Source organism: Phodopus roborovskii, unplaced genomic scaffold, assembly GCF_943737965.1.
Source record: "Phodopus roborovskii unplaced genomic scaffold, PHOROB, whole genome shotgun sequence".
NCBI lineage: Eukaryota > Metazoa > Chordata > Mammalia > Rodentia > Cricetidae > Phodopus > Phodopus roborovskii.
The window spans coordinates 59,380,250-59,402,672 of NW_026126407.1; the positions used below are offsets into that span (position 1 = coordinate 59,380,250).

The window sequence follows — 22,423 nt, forward strand, 5'->3', positions numbered from 1 at the left end:
CTCACCCACCCTGAGGAGCAGAATGGTTTTGGGATGGAGGTTGGGAGGGGGACATGAGAGGAAGGGAGGGTGAGGGAACAGGGATTGACATGTAAAACAAGCTTGTTGCAAATTTAAATTAAAAAAGTTGAACCTGCAAAAATAAAACAACTGTCTCAAGACAAACAAAAATCCAGTCCATTCACACATAAACATACACACATGCACACACACACACACACACACACACACACACACACACACACACACACACACAAATATCAAAAGAGAAAATATTCCAAGGTGCACAAAGCATACAACATAAAGTTGTGTTAGACTCACCTACACCCTCTTGCTGGTACTTTGCCCATGGCTGATTATGCCCTGCAGTGGCTGAGCTGAATATCTATGGTTACTACAGAAACCACATGGAACAGAAGCTGAAATTATCAACCTGTTGTGGTTTGATTGTGAAATGTCCCCCTCCCCCGCCCAGGCACTTGTGTTTGGGGAAGTTGGGGAATCTTTGGGAGGTGAAGTTTTGCTAGGAGGACTAGGTCAGTGAGGGTTAGGGCTTAAGGAATTGTGACCTGCTTCCTCATTTTCCTTCATTGTGAGGCCCTCAGGATCCCCAGCCTCAGGCTCCTACCATCCTTGATCCACTTGATACCATGCCTCCCTCACATAGAGGACTATGTACCCTGAAACTGTGAGCCATGTTAAATCTTCCTAAGTTGCTTTTGTCACAGTGATGAGAAAAATCACTAATGCAGTTACTTGGGACTTACTAAGAACTGTATTAATGTTAATATAGTAATAGCATGTTAATACTCATACATTAACTACAGGGATACTCGGGCATTAAAATTAACTACATTGGTATTCATGGTAACTGTGTTGTCATTGCTTGTGGCTTTCTTTTTCTTTTCTTTCTTTCTTTTTTTTTTTTTTTTTCACTTACAGAAAGGCTTAACTGACTCTATGATGTTTTCTGTGCAAGGAGAATTCTCAGCCCTGTGATGGGAATGGTGGCTGCACCATCCACAGCCTGCCCTGTGTGCTCAGAGGGCCCCCACCATCCCCAGCTCTCCCCCTGCACTGACATGTTCCTCACTCTTCTCCCTGCACTTAGCTGCTGCTCTCCTGGCTGGATCAAGTGCAGGCTAGTAAGTAGGCTTCTCTCCCACTTGTCTCCCCAATTTATTTTTCCCTCACTGCACAAGCTCCCAACAGTTCCAACAGGTCCAAAGGTGAGTGGTTCCAAAATTGCATTATTTATATCTGAGGAACTCCAAGGGCTTCTTCTCAAAGTGTGTTATGTCAGCAGTTGGCATGCCAAGCACCATACTCATCTTGCCCAAGCTACCACTTGCTTCTGACAAATTGTAGGAAATTGGATCTTGGGGAAAAGATCTTGTGATGATTAATGAAATAAAGAATCACCTACAAGGTGTGCCTCTGGCATAACTGTGGGGAACCATCTTGATTACCATAATGAACAGAGAAAAGCCATAGTAATTTGTGGGCAGCTAAATTCTGAGGGGAGGGGATCCTGAAATATAAAAGGAGAAAGTAAGGAATAAGAGAGCAAGGAATCAAAGAACAAGAGCTTCCTCCGATTCCTGACTGTGTTTGCATGTGAAGGGCATCTTCTGGTGGCCTTTGCTGCCTTGACTGCTGGGCCACAATGCAATGAACTGTCCCTTGAACTGTGAGCTGACATTAACCCTTTGTCCCATAAGTTGCTTTTGTCAGAGTATTTTATTATCACAACAACAGGTAAAGGAGCTAAGGCGGTTGAGTAATTTCTTTTTGCCTCCCTTCTTTCACTGACATAGAAAGGAGTACAGCTTTGCTCTCTGTGGATGGTTTAATATATGGGGTACCCAGGAGAAAGGGGTCAGAGAAAGACACAGGTGGATGTGACAGCAGTGTATGTGGGTGTTTGCCAAGGTCAGGGACAGAATATGTTTCTCCATGCTGAGTCAGCAGAACTAGCAGAAGTGGAGAAAAACTTCATGGTTCAGATGAGGAAAGGAGATATGTTTTGTTGCAGTGGTGTGAAGGGTAGAGTTTGTCACTGCCAGAGCAACCACAGCTATTTTGGCTTCAACACAGCCATGGCTTTGTATCAGTTGTCATTTTGTGTCCTCATTTTTTTAAAGCCCCTTTAAAATTGTAGGGTTTAGGGATGAAACCAAGTTACAGACAGATTAAAGTCGTTAACTCGTAATTAAAGGTTTTCATTCAGCCATATGCATTCAGCCTCAGAATTTTTCATCCAGACATTCCCACTGCCATGGAGAAAAGAATGAGAAAAAACTAAAAATAAGTCAGTTGCATACATAGTCCCTCTGAGGTCAGGCATTGTCCCCAAGGAGGACACAGCTGTTATTATTTCTGTTGTCATGCCACTGTGGACAGGGACATCTTCTGATTAAAATCCAGTGGGAGGAAAGTACCAAAGAGGCCCCTAGGGTTGGGTGTTCCCAAGTGACTCTATGTTCCAGAAAAGAAAAAAGAAAAACTCTCCCTCCCATCCCTACTCTCCTCACATCTTCACTCTTCTCCCATTCCCCCATTTTCACCCTCTCTCCTCATCCTGGTCAATCCCTTTCTACTTTCCAATCACACTCCCCTCAGTGGCATCCCAAGTTCCAGTCACTGAAACCAAAAACCTTGGCTCCAGTGCCTCCTTTCCTTTAACACTTCACATCCATCCATCCACAAACTTGATTTTATCCAGGTTGAGTATGTAACTCCTAGAGTGTAGTGTAAAACTTAGCCCCTGTTTATAACTAAAAATTTAAAGATGGTGACAACAGAGCATTTAAATCAAGGGAAAGGCCCTTCTTAGTGAGAAAGGCACTTTGTATGACTGTAAGGGTAGAGCCAGCCCCTGAAGACCCAAGCCAGCCAGAATACCCCATCACACAGCATTCTTGACTAGAACATCTGATCACTTATTAACATCATGTCCACATTACCCCTCACTGGCCTTCTGTCCCTGCTTTTGCCCTTTTGGCCCATTTATATCTGAGCAGTCAGACAGAAAGGTGTCTTTCTCTCCCTAGAAAATGCCTGTGTTCCTAATGTAGCAAACAACAACAGAGTTTACATTATTGTCAAGCACCATTCTAATCCCTGTAAAAGAAGAACTATTGTTTCTCCAACATTAAAAATGAAGAAACTAATTAAGTGACTTTCCCAAGGCTACCCACCCATTTTTCTGCTGGACAAATGTTCATTATATTGATTTAGAGGAACTTTTTATATATAAGAGCTACTCTCCTCCTAAATGTTATAAGTTTTGTATGCATAGTATGGAAATACTTCTCTTACCGAAGACAACCTTATCTTTGTAATCTGATTCCCATCCACCAGGCCATAAACACCAACTCAAATGAACATAATATTTAGCCTTGTTTTTCTATTGGTCATCTCTTTTTGTGCAACCAATATCTCCATTCTGCATCATTAGCAACTTAAAACCACAAATGTTTATCATCATGCCCATATTCTAAGATAATGTAGGAACAATTCAACTGGAAGGTCTTTCATAAAGCTGCATGCAAGCTGCCAGCTAGCATCTCAGTCCTTCATTGGATTGGAAAATCTTGTAAGCTCATTCTGCATAAGCTGTTCCATATTGTTGCTCAAAGTATAGCAGCCAGAGTCCCCTCTTGTTCACCCAAGAGATAGGAAATGATAGACCACTAGGTGTGGAAACTTAATCCTTTTATAACTTAATATAACCCACTATCTATCCTGCCCTTTTCTGTTTGTCACACAAACCAACCCTGGTACAATGGGTGGGAAATAAGTGCCCACAAAAGGAAGCAGGGATAATATAATTTGGTATGTCCTTAGAGATGGGCTATACTATTAGTACATTCTTATCCTCTATTAGTGAAATATTATGAACACACAATCATCATCCTATTTTCAGTTCTGTTGCTGAGATAAAAATGCTGTGATTACACAGCCAAAGACATATAACAGGAAGCATGGAGGAAGCTCCCTACTGGCTCAAAAGCCAGCTTTCCAATATAGCCCATGACCATTTGCCTAGGGATGGTGCTACCCTCAGGAGTCCAGGCCTTCCTACATCAATTAACAATGAAGACAATTACCCACAGACATGCTCACAAGTCAATCTGAACTAAGAAATTACTCAATTGAGGCCTTGCTCTCAGATTATTGCAGGCTATGCAAAGTTGATGGTTCAAACTAACCTGGCAGTCATGCACATCATAATAATAATCCCATAAGCAATCACCTGTGCAATAGAAGACATGTAATAGAATAGCAGAGCATACATGTATTATCTAGGAGTGTCTCAATATACTCTGTGATGTCTGTGCAATGACAAAACACCTAGGGATGCTACTCGCAAAGCACATTCTGTCATTAAACAACACATTAACACACACATACACACACACACACACACTGAATGGAACCTTTAGAAAAGGATAAACTTTATCTAATCTCAGGAATGGCTTCCCCAAACTAAAGTTGATTCCTTCCAAAATTCCTCAAGACCAAGATTTATTATACATGTAAAAGGAAAGCCTTCAACTATTTGAAGCAAGATGAGGGGAACTGTTTAAAGGATATTGGACAACTAATAACAGCTCCAATATGGCTGTAACATTTTGAATTCAAAGGCAGGTAGAATGTGGAAGGTCCATCCTGAGAGTATATCCAGTGAGGACATCAGTTTGCATCCCTGACACCTCTAACACTGGCCAGCTGCATGGCCACTGGCTTTTAATCTACTGTACTATAGGGCAGTGAAGTGACTGCCTCTGCTGGCCACCCATCCTACATGGTCCTCCTTTGGGTGAGTTTCTTAATTCCAAGCCTAGGACAGGAGAATTTGATTGGCAGAGCCATTTGACCAGTTATCAGTGGAGCTGTGCCTAGTGATGAGGGTTACTGAGCCAATGCTTTCAGGCTACATGTAAGGAGAAAGCAGGTTATATTTCATCTTTATAGTGAGATTTGGATGATTTGCTCAAACATAAGGACTCCAGGCATCTAGTGACCAAAAAGAACCCAGAATCACCACCTCATTTGCAAAATGTGGCCTTTTGGAAGCACAGCATCTAACAAAACTAGAAAACTTCTGACCTGAGGGACATGTAGGATGACCACCACTGACCCTAATCTCACAAAGAACATGAAAATGAATGTCCAGAGGCAAGGCTTTGCCTCTAGCTCCCCAACTTTTGTGACTAAAATGTCTGACAGGAGCCAGAGGGAAGGAGGGGCTATTTTGACTCCAGTTTTAGCAAATGAAGGCCATCTGTTCTGATAGGAATGGTTTGTGACCTCATAGAGAGTCTAACTAGTTTTCAAAGGCCCTATCCACAGTGACCTTCACCAGGCCTCATGGCTGCTAGGGACAGTTCTTATGTTCTAGCATGTGAGCCTTTTGGGAGCATCTCACATGCAAACCAAGTGACATTAGTGTGAACACCTTCAGCAATTCTGTAAAGACCTTGAACTCTCTTTCAGTACAATATTTTTTTAGTGGATAAAATAGGATATGTTGTATTACTAAAGAATTGAACAGTATTAAAATGAAGTATAGTTACAGAAGTGTTAAATAAGCTTGTACAATACATATTACCCTTGTTAATACTCTAAAGAAAAAATGTAGCAAAGATCTAATGACTATTACCATTCCAACAACATGATGAAAATAAAGTACATTGGGAGGCGCTGCAACAACTGTAATGAGATATGGAAAAAGCTCTGTAGCTTCCACTCACTGGTGACAACAGTGGGAATTGATGGGGCTTGTGTTAATCACACAGTCATTTCTTGTCTACAATTGCAATTGAAGGGGTTCTGGAAATCAGAGGGCAATGGAAAAAGTATTTTGTAAGGAGTATGGTTTTCTGCCCGTCACCTGGTCTTGTCCTGCCACCACGCCGCCAGCCCCAAATAATGCACAGAGACTCTGTATTTGATACAATGTTATTGGCCAGGTGCTAGTTTTTAATCGGCTAGCTCTGTCTTGATTATTAACCCATTTTTACCAAGAGCGGAGGAATGGCGGTTCTGTTCTCTCCAGGCTCTCCATCCTGACTCTTTCTTTTTACTTCTTATTTCCTCCTTGTCTCTTAGCCCCTCCTATATTCCTTTCCTATTGGCCAACAGTGCTTTATTCATTAACCAGTATGAGAAATATTTACAGAATGACCTCTCCCATCATCTCCTCCTTTCTGTATAAATAAAAAGAAGGGTTTTAACCTTAACATAGCAGAATATATCACATAATAGTTATCAAATAAGAATCACAGTTAACACTATTTAGTCCATTAACATTTAGCAAGATTTGAAGAAACTATTCTATCATCTATCCTATATTTGTGAGTCTAAAGTCCTATATGTAACTTATCTTTAACTATCTTTAACTTATCTAAAACTATAAACATAACTGTCTTCAACTCCTTCAAAGATCACAGAAGGATAATATATAAACTCTAGAAATGACAGAGACATCTTGCCTGGTTAGTCAACCAAAGTTCTTCTGTAATCTTCCATCTTTAGCCCATAGGCCATAGTGTGTCTGGCAGACTCTTCAGCAAAGCAGGAAACTTTAAACTGTCTTCTTGTATTGGCAGTTTGTCAGTCACTTTTCTCTGTGTCCTGCAGAATGTCTGGCAGACTATTCCATGAAGCAGGAACTCTGTAGCAATGTCCATCTTCAATCAGCAGTCAAACAGTTCAGAAAAGAGCAGTATCTTGTTTAAATGGCTAGTCTTGCCATATTGAAAGCAAACTTTATAACGAGTTTTTTCAATGTCCATCTTCCTTTCTGACTCAGGAGCAATTATGTTTCACTATAAAGAAAAACCCTAAACCATTTTAAATGCCATATTCTGTAGGTCTTTGAAAGGTTTGAAGAATTCCTATCTATCTCAAATACATCTCTATATCTCTAGAAAACCTAACTCACCTAGCTATAAGTTTTTACTATCATAGGTAACTATCTAAAATCTGTACTAAATTATACATTACATTTTTAAATGAGCTATATAAACACAATACATAAACAAGAAGAGAAATATACATATCACAACATTGATCTTAAATTGTATCAATAAATGAAAATCCATTCCAAAACAAAGTATTTATATCTATACTATAGTATTTTCTATACAAGTTGATGAATCCTTTATATTCTCTCTAGAGAGCTGCAGGGACTGGCATGTTCATTGTGGGTTATGAGCCCTTGAGCTAGGCTGTGAACACATCCAACAGTCTAGCACTCTGGTTAGAGTGAAACACAGAGAGCACAGGACAACCAAGGGCACAGATAAAACTCAAAATGAATGGGGACTGGGAGTTTCAAACTAGTTCTCTTATTGATTGGTGGGGTATAGTGTGCATGTGACTGTGAGTATGTCTACATGCACACATGTGTTTCCCATTACGAAACAGTCCTAAATTTGCATGGGGGTTAAATGTGCTTATTGCTTTTGTAGAGGAGCCAAGTTTAGTTTCCAGCACCCATACTAGGTGACTCACAACTTTGTGTAACTATAGTTCCAGGGTAGTCAGTGCCATCTAGCCTCCTCAAGCACTCAGGATTCACATATCACACAGAGAGACAAATAAATATTTTGGTTTAGAAAAAAAAGGAAATGCAACTTGCTGAATTATTGAAGAACATGTGACATCAGAGTCCTAGTTATTTCATGAGTACGTAGAAGATATCTCATGACCTTCTCCAATGTTGACATAGCAATTTTTACTATTTTCATTTCATGGAGAGAATGAAATCACTTGCCCAAGGAGCTGACATCATATTCAGACTGCATGCTTTAAAGCCCAGATTCATGTCTCTTCTGTGGAAACAATTTTATAATGACAATGTCAAAAACACTGTGCAAGTAAGTACATGGGAATACCTGTACGTCAAAAGAAAACTAGAGAAGTAGTTCTGCCAAACTATTGACTTACTTCTGATTAAAATAATGAGGAAAGGGATCAAGAAGGTAGAAGAAACTTTGTAAAAGATGCAGAGACTGAAACCATTTTAAAATGAATGAATGCTTCTTCTAGGGTGACTATCACAAGCAGTGCTGATCAAATGGAACACACAGCTTCAGAAGTAGCATTACAACCATAAAATAAAATGATGTTGAGCCTAGATACACAGTGCAGTAGAAATGTGACAATGTATGTGAGGTAAAGAAGGCCTAGGCAGAGGCTATGATGATGGCCAGTGGTTGAGAGCACTTGGACCCAGGTTTGGTTCCCAAAACCTATGTGGCAGCTCACAACAGCCTGTAACTCCCATTCCAGGAAATCTTGTGTCACCTTCTAGCCTCCAAAGGCAGCAGTCACACATGGAGTACATAATGTACGTAAAGTAAAAATGAAATATCAAAATAAAGAAAATATACACATACATACATACATATTGACCAAACTTAGAAGAGGAGATACTGGATTGCAGAAAAAGCCAAGGAAGTTTTTTTTATTATATTAGTTATTTTATTTATTTAGTTAGTTATTCAGCAGTGTGGGAACAAACAGCTGCCTCACACCTTACTATGTGAATTACTGTGCTCAAATTGCCTTATGACAATCTTGATAGAGAAAGGATTGCTGGGAAAAGTGCCCAAACATGAGTGATACACAAACACAATGAACTTTGATATTGTTTACATATTGACAGTATCACTTTTCTTTTAATAGTAAAATAAAAAGTGGGGTGGAAAAATGGAAGAAGGGCCTGTTGGTAAAGAGTGTGAGAAGGCTTCTGGGTACCAGCAAGGTTCTCTTTCATGAGTGTGATAGTCTTGCTGGTAATCTTAGTAATATCTGATACTCTGCCTATGGATGATCCTCTTCTCAATATGTGTGAAGTATCAAATGATAGCTGTATGAAGATGTCATCTTATGAATATCCAAAAGAGGTAGAACACCTGAGACTGGTACCAAGCCACCCCTGGACTCAGGGGTCACTAAGTAGATTTACATTCCCATTCAGAGGCTACAGGCACCAGACAAAGGCACAGCTCTAAGCTCAAGGCATTTTATCACAGCTCTCTGGGAACACCTCAGCACCCTCCATAGGATAGCTTTTATCAAACAGCTGTTAGCATCATAAGAGTCTAGAAAAGCATTGCCATATGGCCAAGTTCTGGAATAGAGAAGTCTGAGGCACCAAGAAAGAAAAATTAGATTCTAAGTGGTACTAGAGATCACATCAGTTATCTTCTCTTGTGGCGGTTTCAAAGGAAATGGTTCCATATGGATTGGCACTGCTACAAGGCATGGCTTTATTGGAGGAAGTGCATCATTGTGGGTGCAGGCTTTGAGATCAGATGCTTAAGATACTGCCCAGTGTCATAATTGCTTCCACTGCCTGTGGATTAAGATGTAAAACTGGAAACTCCTTCTCCAGCATCAAGTCTGTAGGTATGCCACCATATCCCATCATGAAAGACTATACCTCTGAAATTGTAAGGCAACCCTAATTAAATATTTTTCTTTCTAAGAGTTGCCATGGCCATGGTGTCTCTTCACAGCAACAGAAGCCCTGAGACAAAAGTTGGCAGCAGGGGCAGAGGTATTGCTTTGATAGTTTCACCCATGCTTTTGTTTGGAGGAATTTGGACTTTGGAGTTTGGGTTAGGAAATCAGCAGAATGCTTTAAGCACTGCTTAATGGGCCATACTAGGAGACACATGGAAGACAGTCCTGCTGAGTGGGATTTGAATTTCAGGGGCCTAGCTCAAGAGGTTTCAGAGGAGAAGAATATTAGTATGTAGGCTAGAGACTGTTTGATATTTTGGTGAAAATGTGGCAGCTTTCTGCCCTTGTCCAAAAAATATCTGTCTGAGGCTAAATTGAAGAACTTTGCAGTCCTGTGGCAGAGGAAATCTCAATTCAGCCTAGTATAGACTCTCTTGTGTGGTTTCTAGTGTTAACTCTAATGAATATCTATAATGAAAAGGAGTAAACTGAACAAGTAAAAATTCAAAATGCACAAGTTGAGGAGAAAAGGAATGTCAGGAAGTAGAATGGAGCTAAATCCTATGTTCAAAGAGATAAACAGAATAAGAAATGGAATAAAGGGAGTGATGACCTCAGAACAAGATCATACCCACCTAAATTTCCCACTTGTGAAAAGGAATTAAAGAAAAGCATAGAGCTGGGTCTGGTGGTGCATGCCTATAATCCCAACACTCCAGAAGTAGAGGCTGGTAGATCTTGGATCTTGAGGCCACCTTGGTCTACAAATCCAGCTTGAAGATAGCCAAACTTAGGCAGAGATGGACACCATCAAAGACCGAAAGTTGATGAAAATGTAATTGAATGAGAGGGCCATGTTCCAGCACCAGTAATCAGCAGAACTTGGCAGCTTTTGCTGTGTAATCAAGAATAGAAAAAAGAAAAAGCTATGGAATTGCCTCTGCAACTAAGGAAAGCTGCTGAAGCCAGGTATATGTGAGGAGTGTCCCTGAATGGAGGCCTAGAGAGGCCATTATGTGAAGTTGGGGAGGTGAAGCCTGGATTCCCTTGGAGACTGCCAAAAGCTGTGAGAGAGTCACTAACAGGAACTAGAACCAACCCAAGAAGAGAGAAGTGTATTGAAGCTGAAAGGAGTTAGAGATATGAGAAATATTTTGGCAATAGAATGGAGATGCAGCATTTGGAGTTTGCCCATCTGGTTTTCAGTCTTGCTTTGATCCAGTATTTCCTCCCTATGCTCCCTTCCCTGTGTTTTGGAACAAACACGCATAGATAGATAGACAGAAAGACAGACAGACAGATATTTCATATGGCATTATATGTTGTAGGCATGTAATCTGCTTTTTGATTTTTATTTTACATGGGATTACAGTTAAGAGATTACTTGAATCTCAGAAAAGACTTTAAACTTTAGACTTTTAAGTGACTTTAAGACTATGATAGAGTAGGACTGAATGCATTTTTGCATTATGATATGAATACAAGCCTTTGGGATCCAGGGAGTGGAATGTGGTGGTTTGAAAGAAAATGTACTCCAAAGGTAAGAGCTCTATTAGGAGGTGTGGCCTTGTTGCAGTAACTGTGGTCTTGTTGGAGGAAGTGTGTCACTCTGGGGATAGGCTTTGAGGTCTCCTATGCTGGAGCTATGCCCATTGTGGGACATAGTACACTTCCTGTTGCCTGGGGATCAAGATGTAATTCCAACACCATGCCTGCCTTTGTACCACCATGATGATAATGTACTAAACCTCTCAAACTGTAAGTCAGTCCTAAGTAAATGCTTTCCATTATAAGAGTTGCTGTGGTCAAATTATTCATAATAGCCAGAACCTGGAAACAAACTAGATGCCTCTCAACTGAAAAAATGGATTAAAGAAAGTGTGGTATATTTACACACTGAAGTACTACTCAATGGTACAAATCAATGACTGATGGGAGATGTCATTCTGTAAATGTTTCTCATGCTGGTTAATGAATAAAGCACTGTTGGCCAATACGAAAGGAGATAGGAGGGACTAGGAGACAAGGAGGAAAGAGGAAGTAGTAAGGAAGAACCAAGATGGAGAGTTGGGAGAAAGCAGTATGCCGGCCAGCTCCCCGGTAAGAGAAATACATAAATCTGCAGAAATGGGTTAATACTTAAGACAGAGCTAGCCGATAAGAAACAAGGAACTGGGCCAACAGCGTTGTATCAAATACAGAGTCTCTGTGTGTTATTTGGGGCTGGCGCGGTGGTGGGACAAGACCGGGCGGCAGGTGGAAAAACTGTAAGCGTTACAAATGACATCATGAAATTTGCAGGCAAATGGATAGAACTAGAAAAATCCATCCTGAGTGATGTAACCCAGACCCAGAAAGACAAACATGGTACTTACTCCTAAGTGGATATTAGATGTAAAGCAAAAGATAACCAGCCTGTAGTCCTCAACCTTAGAGAAGTTAGGTAACAAGAAGAATGAAAGAGAGACATATATAAATCCCCCAGGGAAGGGAAAATAGACAAGATCTCCTGAGAAAATGGGGAACCTGTATGGGAGGGTGGAAGGGGAGGAGTGGAAGGGGGAAGAGAACATGAGGGAATGGGATGGTCGAAATCAGAACAGAGAGGGAGAACAAGGAAAGAGATATCTTGGCTAAGGGAGCCATTGTGGGGCTAATGAGAAACCCAGCATTAGGGAAATTCCCAGGAATCCACAAGGATGATCCCAACTAAGACTTCAAACAATAGTGGAGAGGGTGCCTGAACTGGCCTTTTCCTGAATTTCAGATTAATGACTGCCTTAATAATCACTATAGAATCTTCATCCCCCAGCTGATGGAAGCAGATGCAGAGATCCACAGCTAAGCACTGGGCTAAGCTCCCAAAGTCCAGCTGAAGAAAAAAGGGAGGTGTGATAATATGAGCAAAGGGGCAAGACCATTTTGGGGATACCCACAGAAATAGCTGACCTGAGCTAGTGGGAGCTCATTGACTCTGGACTGACAGTGGGGGGAACCTGCATAGGACCAAGCTAGGCCCTCTGAATGTGGGTGACAATCGTGTGGCTTGGGCAGTCTGTACAGCTACTGGCATTGGGACCAGGATTTATCCCTAGTGCTTGAACTGGCTGGCTTTTTGGAGCCCAGTCCCTTTGGAGGGATACCTTGCTCAGCCTACCTATAGTGGGGAGGGCTTCGGTCCTGCCTCAAAGTTATATGACAGACTTTGTTGACTCCCCATGGGAAGCCTTACACTCTCTGAGGGGTGAAGGGGGTTGAAGGGAGGGTGAGGGGAGAAAGAAGAGGAGGGGAGGAAATGAGAACAGAGATTTCTCTGTAAAATGAGAAAAGATTGTTTTAAAATGAAAAAAAAAATTAAACAAAAAATTTCTGTGGTCATGGCATTTCTTCACAGCAATAGAAACCCTAAGACATAAGTTCTTAGGAAACCACTGTAAGCTAAGGACCATGGAAACTCTTATAAAGGAAAACATTTAATGAACTGTGTTGATATCCTGGCTTTCCTCTCTCCCCAGGTCCTGGGCAACCTGGCTCTATGACTGCACTCAACTCCTCTCCTTCTCCTGCTCCAGTGGTTTCTCCTCAGCACCTGCCTGCCACAGCATACCAGCCCTCTCCTGGGCCGAGCCTTCTCCTTAGGGAAACTTTCCTGTTCGCAGGGCCTCTCTAATCCTGGGTTCTCTCCCTGCTCCAGAATCAATCTTCTCTGGACTACCTTCCCTTGCCTCATGATCTATCTTTGACAGGTGATTGCCCCTCACATCTCAAAGGCTGTCAAAGGTTGCATGCCTATGTTATGTATGTGTTAGGTGGCTGCATAAGGACTCTGCATGCACAACCATGTGGAACTGGGGCTGCACGAAGCTGGGCCAAAGGCAGCTCCATGACTCCAGTTTCAATGGCCCCAACTGCTGAGACTCAGTCTAAACTCCTCCTATTCCCTATATAAGCAAGCACCTCCTGTGCTCTCTCTTCTTTCCATTTCTGCTCCCAATCGGTTAACACTTACTCCTTCCTCCTTTGCTCCTTTTCCCAGTAACTCTGTGTGTATTTGTTGAGTTTGGTGGATCATGTTTCATTGTCCACAGCTGCAGCAAAGAACAAGGGACTGGCTTACAGTTTCAGAGACTCGGTCCATTATCATCATGGTGAGACATAGTGGCATGCAGGCAGACACCGTGCTAGAAAAGGAGCTGAGAGTTCTACAACTTGATCCTCAGTCTCAACAGCCCACTAACTGTCACACTGGGTATGGCTTGAGCATACATGAGACCTTAAACCCAACCCCACAGTAACACACTTCCTCCAATAAGATCACAGCTACTCCAACAAAGCCATACCTCTTAACAGTGCCATTCCCTCTGAGAGCCATTTTTTTTTTCATACCACCACAGCACCTTTAGTGGCTTGTGTACCAGCCTCTCAAGAGTGGGGAGGATTTTGAAAATGAAGACATTGTTCCTGAAAGTAGAAAAGAAAGAAAGACTTGAAATGTAGGGGGAAGAACCATGATCTGGAAATCGGGAGGCCTGGTGTAGTATCTAGTTAGTACTATGTAACATACTGCCCCAAATCTCAGAATTTCACAGGAATGAGCATTTCTCATTTCCTGTAAGCCACGTGTTAAGGTTGACCTAGACAAGTCTCAGTTGATCTTGGCTGTCATTTCACAGTCATCATCAGGATAGGTTGCCTGGATTTGTCTGACAACACCTCACTTGTACCTTGAGTGCTCAGTGGCTGACTGGTTGTGAGCCAAGGTCATTTGTCTGTCATCAATCATCCTGCAGCATCCTTAGAATGCCTGGGAAAGACTCCAAGAGAAGAAAAGGACAAGGATACAAAACATCTTAAGGTCTTAACTCGTAACTACCATACTGTCACCTCTGCCAGGTTTTATTGGCTAAAATAATTCACAAAGTGAGCCCAGAATCAAAGACAAAGAAGGAAGATGCTGAGTCTTGGTGGGTGCTGGCAATGAAAGACTCAGAGACATTTTTACAGTTGGAACTCCACACCTACAATATGTTTCAAGCCTTGCTGTAATAACTAGCTTTGTGACCTGGAATTACTTCCTCTCTTTGCATTTCCACTTCCATCTGTGAAAGGAGAATACTGAACTAAATCAAGGCTTGGTGCTATGGCTTGATGAAGTTTTCCCCGGATAACAACACATAAGGGTTATACTCCAGAGTGGTGGCCCTGGGAGGGGCTGAACACCTGTAAGAGACAAGTCATTTTAGAAGGCTTTGAAGTAACTGGAGATAGGAGTCCTTGAACAGAATTCTCCCTCTGCTTTCCCCCACCCTCTTTTCTCTCCCTCACTTACACTCATCACAGGATGCACAGCCTACATCAGGAACCCAAACTCACGATAGGGCAACCATGGCCAAATTAGACTTCTTTCTCTTTACATCATTTGAAGCCTATGTGGGTTTTGGTGTTCCTGTGGAAGTGACAGAAAAGTGATTGTTGCATAGCATGCATTTGGCACACTATGACCTCATTAGCCAATAAGATTTTATTGGACACCTATATGTTAACACCTTCCCTGTGGCTGTTTTGTGTTAATAGGACAAAATTGAATAGCTGTAACAGGGACCATATGACCAGGAAGACTGAAGGATTTGGGGGGAGGACTTTTGCATAAATTTTTGGACCCCAGAAGCAAAAGAGTCTTAAGGTTCCCTCTGACAACTGATATATTCTATCCTGAGCTTTCCGTGGAGCTCAGTAGTCACTGTAACACTGTGATTTGTGGTACTACATTGCCTGCCTCAGCTCTGCGATAGGAAGCAACACAGAAGAGTGATCCATCTGGGAGATTCTGGGGCCTGGCTAGAACACCAGATGAGGGTCAGTTTTGACTAATCACAACGTATTTCCCCATCTATAAAATAAAAAGCAAGAAATGATTGAGACTGATAGAAAAGGAGCTCAGTTGGCAAAGTGCTATTGCACTTTATGAGTCTGAGGACCTAAGTCTAAATCTCAGCGTCCATATAAAAACAACACAGGATAGCATAGGATGGCTCACTGGGCAAAGGCTCTTACCACACAAGCTTAATGATCCACTTCAATTCCTGAAACCAATGTAGAAGGGAAAGGAGAGAACCAATTCCATGAAATTGTCCCCTGACTTCCTTATATTGATGGGGGATGTTTCTTTTATTGGTTGATGAATAAAACACTGATTGCATGTAGAGGCAGGAAGGATAGGTGGAACAGGACTACGAGATGAGGAGAATGCTGGGAAGAGAAGAAAAGAAGCGGCTAAAAGAGACACAATGTAGAGACTGGGGAGATAGGATGTGGCAGGCATTCTCTGGTAAGATAAGGTCATGTAGAAATACATAGATTAGTAGTTATGGGTTAGTAATTAAGAGAGAGTTAGCCAGTAAGAAGCCCTAGCCATCTGCCAACATTTTTATAATTAATATAGCATCCATGTGTTTATTTGGGAGTGAAATGGCTGTGGGACAAGGAGGGAAACAAACTCTAGCAACATTAGGTGTGCATCTGTGTGTTCACATATCATACCCACACATAACAATAATATTTTTTATAACTCATGTACAGTGGCATGTGTTTATAGTCCCAGAAAGGGACAGCAAACACAGGCAGAGATTCCTGGAACTTAATGACAAGCCAGTCTAGCCAAATAGTGGGTCAGTGAGAGACCTCTCAAGAGAAACAGAAAAGAAGGAAGGGGGGAAAAGGGGGAAGGATAGGAACAACATGCAAAGTAACTAAAGAAAACAACCAACATCAACTTCTGTCCTCCACACTGCATACACACACGCGAGCACGCATGCGCGCGCGCGCGCGCACACACACACACACACACACACACACACACACACACACGTTCATACAAACAGGAGAGAAAATAATAGGCCATCCATCACTGCATCACTGAGGATGAGAAAAGAGACATAACCAGATAGGAAGGTAAATCCTGTCCTCCTCTCTGGTCAAGAGGCTGATCACTGGACATTGAAGAGAAGACAGGAGAGAATGAGGAGCAGGAAGAAAAATGAAGCAATCAAATGCCTGCTGTCAAGACAGTCTGCTCCCTTCTGTCTCCTGCCACTACAGAGACACTGGAGCTTGCAGGGTGCTTGGCAGGGGAAATCAGATCCAAGAGTTAATGTGGATGGGTAAGGAACTGGGTTCATGACTTCCTTCACCCATGAGGGTAGACTTAATGAGGATACCCCTTGGGGTGATCTTGGGGAGCCAGTTATGTTCCTCAAAATAATTTCCCACATCTCATGCCCTCCTAGTCTCCATAATGCCAGCTCCATAACTCTTCCAGCCAGGGCCAGCCTCCTGGCAGACACACAGATGGCTTCAAGATTACAGCCAAAATTACCTTTCCAGGAAAATGCTTCCACCTTCTGCAAAGGACACAGAAATAGTGTACAAAGAAGAAGACTGTGAACTTTGAAAAACAGAACATTCTTTCTGTCCTGAATTAACACTTTTCATTTCATTTCTGATGAAATGTTATGGGGGTATACATTTTTCAGACCAGCATTCCAGAGACAGAAACAGGCAAACCTGTGTAAATTTGAGACAAACCTGATCTACATATCAAATTCCAGGCAAAAAGGAAAAGGAGGAAGAAGGGGGGGGAGGAGGAAGAGGGAAACATTTGAATGGAACACAGTGAGGACACAAACAGAAAATTTTTTTTAACTGGTTATATACATATAAACATTAGTCTGATGAAAGTTATAGATCAGGGACCATTGACCCAACTGTGATTGAACAGCCATAACCAAAAAGGTCACTGGCTCATACTTCTGATGTTTGTTTGCCAGCAAAGGTTTTGTTATCTTAAGGATATGAGGCCTAGCTGGCAGTACTACTTCTAGTGGCACTTTCCAGAAACTTAAGCAGAGAAAGATTTCTTGCAACTCACTGATTTATCTTACTATTTACCTTGTGGGATCATTAGACCTGGGCATGGCCAGGCACTGGCTCTGGTACTGCTCTCCACTTTTGGATCTGTTGCTCTGTGAACAGCCTCTGCTCCATGCCCCACTACCATGGACTTGAGCTGCTGTACCTGACTTCTCTGCCATGGTAGGATGAAGCATCTTCAGAAGAGTGTGCTAGCAGAGCATGAAGGCCTGTAGTCCCAACACTGTGGAGGTGATGCTAAGAGGATCATCATCAGCTACACAGAGGTGGAGGCCAGGCTGCATTATAAGACCTTGCCACAAACAAGCAATACCCAAAATAAGATAAGAACAATGTAGGACGCAATGATTCTTTCCTTGCTTGAGTTTCTTCTGGAAAGTATCCTGGTCACAGCACTGCTAGAGAAACATATGGGAAGAATATAAATTAAAACAAGCCTTACTCAAAGCCAAAATCTAGACTACAGAGCAAATCTTTTTTTATTTCTTTATCATTTTCATATTTTACATATTGATTCCAGTTCCCTCTCTCTCTGCCATGTCCCCCAATTCCCCTCCCCTCCCATCCCCCCCACTCCACAGGGAGGGTGATGCCTTCCAGGAGGGATCTATCAAGTCATTTGGAGTAGGATCTAGGCCCTCCCTCCTGCCTCTAGGTTAAGGGAGTATCCCTCCATGGGGAATGTGCTCCCAAAGTCATTTTGTGCACCAGGGATACATCCTGGTTCCACTGTCAGAGGTCCCTTAGACTGCCCAGGCCTTCTAACTAAGACCCATGTTCAGGGGGTCTAAGTCGGTCCAGTGCTGGTTTCCTAGATATCAGTCTGTTCAGGTCAACTATCTCTGTGGGTTTCTGTAGCCTGGTCTTTATCCCTTTTCTTGTCACTCCACAGAGCAAATCTTAAAATCCTAAAACTGTTATAACTGTGCTGTTGTTAAAGTGCTAACCTCACAAACATGAGGAACTCAGCCAGATCTCCTGAGCTCATATGAAATACTGGGCATGACAGCATATGCTTTTAATCCCAGCATTGGGGAAGCAGAGACAGGTGGATCCCTGGGGCTCAATGACCAGCCTGCCTTGCTGAATTGGTGATCTCTAGGCCATTGAGAAACCTATCTCAAAGATGGTATTCTTGAGGCATGCACATGCACACACATACCTGCCTTAAATTGTCAGCTGCAACTCAAATTGCCCTGGACTTTTGGCTGACTGTTTTCTGCCTCCCATACTTAGGTAGCTGCTGTATCCATTCTATGTAGCTGTGTAATAAGGTACTGACTCAAAACAGTAAGCATTCATTTCCTTCACCATTCTGAGTTAGGTATTCAGACTGGGCTCTGCTGGAAGGGTCTTCTGCACATGGAGACTTGATTGTTCTCTAATGAGATTCATGCTTATATCTGTGATCAGTTTAATAGCTGAGTGGGGGTTCCTGGAGATGACTTCACTCCTGTGGTTGATGTGGCTAGACTATGGCAGGAGCCATGAGGGTCTATGAGAACATGTTGCACATAACCAACATGGGCTTCTTTACATGGTGGTAGACAATTCCAGACAATTATGGGAAAGCTACAAGTATTCTTTAGGCTACATCTCAGAATTGATACTACGAGTTTCATTTCTTCTTAATGGTTAATTTATGTGGCTATCCATGATTGCAAGGAGGGATAAATAGTTCCACTTGAACGGTACAGCCAGTCTTTTCCTCTACTTCATAGACAAAGGGCCACTTTCCAGAAGTGGTGGGAAGAATTCATTTTGGAATTCTCAACTGCCTAGTGATTAATGAGGCCACTATTAGCCACTGATTTGTACCCACAGGATGGAAGATGAGATCTTTGTGTGTCCAGATCCCTGAATAAAGATCTTAAAACACTCAATAAAGATCTGCAGCACAATATTCTAACTCGTCTTGCTTCCTGACAAGATTCAGAATCAAGAACTTGAGAATTCAGCTGTCAAAACCCAGGCTCCTGAATTCTTACTCACAACACACTTGCTCACTCAGCTCTATTTTCTGCTCTCTGGAAGAGCCTCTTGTCTTTTCTTCTGCAGGGCAACACAGAGGGATCCTGGAAGTGCAAATAATGCTTAAAAACAAAGGAGAGAGTCATGATCATCATCCAAGGGAGGACATGGAGCAGTGATAACCACTGGCTTGGAGTCACACCCCAACTATACTTCTGCCTAAATCATGTTGGACAAGTTATTCGGCCTATAAGAACCTTAGTTTCTTTACTTTCGGCATGGAGTTGCCTTACTAAACAATACCAGTAATAAAAACATGCAAAGGAAAGTGCTTTGTGGAAAGCAGGCATATTAACTGTGATGGTCAGTTCCAGTTGTCACCTTGGAGAGACACAGATTCACCATGGAGATGGGCCTATGGGCATGTTGTGAGTAGGGAGGGTTATCTTGATTAAGTTAACTGAGTAGAAAAACCCCATGCAGGGTGGCACCATTCCCTAAGTTGGTTACTCTCTCTGCATAAAAATGAAACAGTGATCTGAGCACAACCATTCACCCAGCTGTTCTGGACCAGCTGCCCCAAGTTCCTGCCACATTACTCCCCTACCTGAACCAAATCCAAACAAAGCCTTTTCCTCCTTTAGTTGTTTCCATAACTAAGACATTAATGCATTGAATCATCACAATGACTGTGAGGTAGGCATTGTTTTTATTCTTATTTTCCGCAGGAGGCAGGTCAAATTCATAGAGGTCAGTGGCTCAGCCTCAGCCGAATAGGCAGTGTCAAAGCCAGGATTTAAACCCAGACATTCTGGCTCTCAAATGTGTGCTATAGCTGCCATGCTTAATTCATATGTGACAGATAGATTTCCCCAGTGACAAGAGTCCCAGGAGTGGTGTTTGAGATGCTGTGAACTATGGACTATGTGTAATGGAGAATATGTACTCACTAGCAATGTCTGCTGTGGACACAGGGCAGGAGGCCGGGGAGATGGCCCCTCTCCATCAGTCTGCTTCCAGGTGCTATCAGATTGGATAAAATATATGATTGCAGAAAAGTCTGGACCCCAGTTGACACTATGTATTCATGCACTGAAGATGCCATCTTAGCTCCACCCACACCACCATATCTGATCTCTGATATTTCTGCATAACCCCCTAGCCCCCAAACTTAGTCTCTGCTCAAAGGGAATTTAAATGTTACCACACTGAAAAAATGGCTTTGCTCCCAAACATTACAGAACATAGAATCATCCAGTGTGCTGATGTTTCCTGGCCACAAAGAAAAAATGCTTAGAGTCCATGAGAATTATTTTGAAAACAAGAGATTCCTCTCACATCTCAAATCTTATCAAACAAACAAACAAACCAAAAAAAATGTGATTTTGTTTTTCATTTTCTGCATGTTACATTGTACTGGCTGTATCCTGAGGTTTGTTTTGTTTTTGTTGTTTTTTTTTTTTTTTTTTATTCTCTTGTCCTGACTACAGGTGTCCCTCCCTCCAGTTCTCCCGCCCCCTTCCCCTCTCTCCCAGATCCACTCCTCCTCTGTTTCCCTTCAGAGTTTTTTTTTTTTTTTAAGTCACTCTACAGCAAGAATAAGGGGTGGTCCTGGTCTATGTTCTCATTTATCTCATAACTTGTCACAAGCCTGGGAACACGCCTCGCCCTTCCACTGAAAACTTCAGCCTGCAAATCATTCCATGTTAAAATGTTTTTAAGGGTAATGAGCCAGATGGACCTGATCTCAGGCTCTAGCTCTACTGGCCACAGGCTGTATGGAGGACTTTGGATAAATTCCTCAACTCTTTATGTCCTCCTAAGCACAATAATTGAATACAGAAGCTCTGCTGGAGCCCTGTGCCCAGAGAGATTTTAAGAAGTGCCCCTTGCTTTCCTGCCCTCTCTAACACCACTGGCTATTTCAAGCTCTCTCAGGGAGTGTGGATGTGTGTCATGAACCCCTCACTGAAGAACGGATGCTAAGGGATACAAGATTTCTCTCTGTACCTTCCCCTTGGGCCCTCCTCCTCTCTATTCTGATTCAGCTCAAAATAACTGAACTTGCATTGAACCAGTTGGAATATTTTTCTGTATCCAACAGTTCCACAAAGACCATTGAAACCTTAAATCCCACAGCTGTGGTACAGTTGAAGCCAAATTCTGCCTGGCTACCCTAGGTACTATTTGTCTTTTTGCAATCTTAAAAACATGTGATTTAATGCTTTCTAATTTTAAATTGTTTTAAGTCATGCATGTGATCCTTTTCTGATTAAATAGAAGGAAAGAATTTGAAATGAGTAATTCTCCTCAGGTAGCTATTCTCAAAAAAAAAAAAAAAAAAGTGTTCTTTAAAGTGTTTTTTATTAACTCTTTAAGACCTTTCTACAAGTATATTTTGAGCATATTCACGTATAATTTCCCCCCTTTACTCCTTCCAGATCCACCCACTTCCCCAATTGCCCCTGAATTCCTGTCCTCTGCTTGTTAACAGCTCTAATTTGTGCTTCAAATATATACCTGGTTGTGGGGCCATCCACTGGAGCCTAAACAGATTCCCATAAATCTTGACACACTGCTATGTTTACTCAAAGTTAACACAAAAACTGTAAGTATGGTTTTAGGTAAGTGTAGGGATAGATGTAAGTATATGTATAGGTGCAGATTTCAATACCAACACTCAAATTTAGAGTCATACTAAAGGCAACATACTACAGTTTATGGTTTCAATACAAAATGTTCAGAATGCAAAGCTAACCACAAGCCATAAGGGTCAGACAACAGTGATGCACACCTTTAATCCCAGCAGCCATACTAGCAAGGCATAGAGCCAGGCAGTGGTGGCACACACCTTTAATCCCAGGACTCAAGAGACAGGCAGATGGATTTCTCTGAATTCAAGGTCACCCTGGCCTACATAAAAGTGAAGAGCAACAGAGCTCATGCCTTTAATCACAACACTAGGGAGGTGGAGACAGGAAAGATATGACTGGGGGAGAGAAAAGAATAAAAGGCAGGAGGAGATAGTAACTCAGAGCTT

The 22,423-nt window shown here is 42.1% G+C and overlaps 1 long non-coding RNA gene across 1 annotated transcript; it reads left to right on the plus strand.

Moving 5' to 3' along the window:
* The first annotated feature begins 1,007 nt into the window (after positions 1-1,007).
* Positions 1,008-19,521, plus strand: LOC127219819 (uncharacterized). The gene is made up of 3 exons (XR_007834292.1): positions 1,008-1,145; positions 4,549-4,689; positions 19,471-19,521. It is a non-coding gene; the product is annotated as an uncharacterized LOC127219819 (long non-coding RNA).
* The last annotated feature ends 2,902 nt before the right edge of the window (positions 19,522-22,423 follow it).